The following is a 408-nucleotide window of genomic DNA, read 5'->3' on the forward strand; positions in this document are numbered from 1 at the left end:
GGAATGTAGTCATTAATGTAATGGCTAGGTGGAGAGCCAGAGTTGAGAAAGAGCAATTAGGGGGATCGTTTTATAAACTATATCAATGTGTAACCAATGTATTGCATATTTGAAACTAATAATAAAATTAAATTTTTTAAAAAAATTCTTAAAATTCCAGGGGATTTGAAAATTATAAATAATAATATTAGATAATAATAATAATAAAAGAACTAATGGAAATAACAAAGAGCAAGTAGTGATATAGTTTGTAGATGATTCTTACGATAACTTTTGATAAATTTTTTAAAAATTGTGATATTTTCTTATGCTTGTGGGAATTTAACCCACTAGCTATTTAAATAATAGGAAACAACAACAAGACTGGATGTCAAGAGACCCAATTTCCTTCTTTACTACTAACCTGCT

This window comes from Pteropus alecto, unplaced genomic scaffold (assembly GCF_000325575.1).
Source record: "Pteropus alecto unplaced genomic scaffold, ASM32557v1 scaffold20, whole genome shotgun sequence".
Classification (NCBI taxonomy): Eukaryota; Metazoa; Chordata; class Mammalia; order Chiroptera; family Pteropodidae; genus Pteropus; species Pteropus alecto.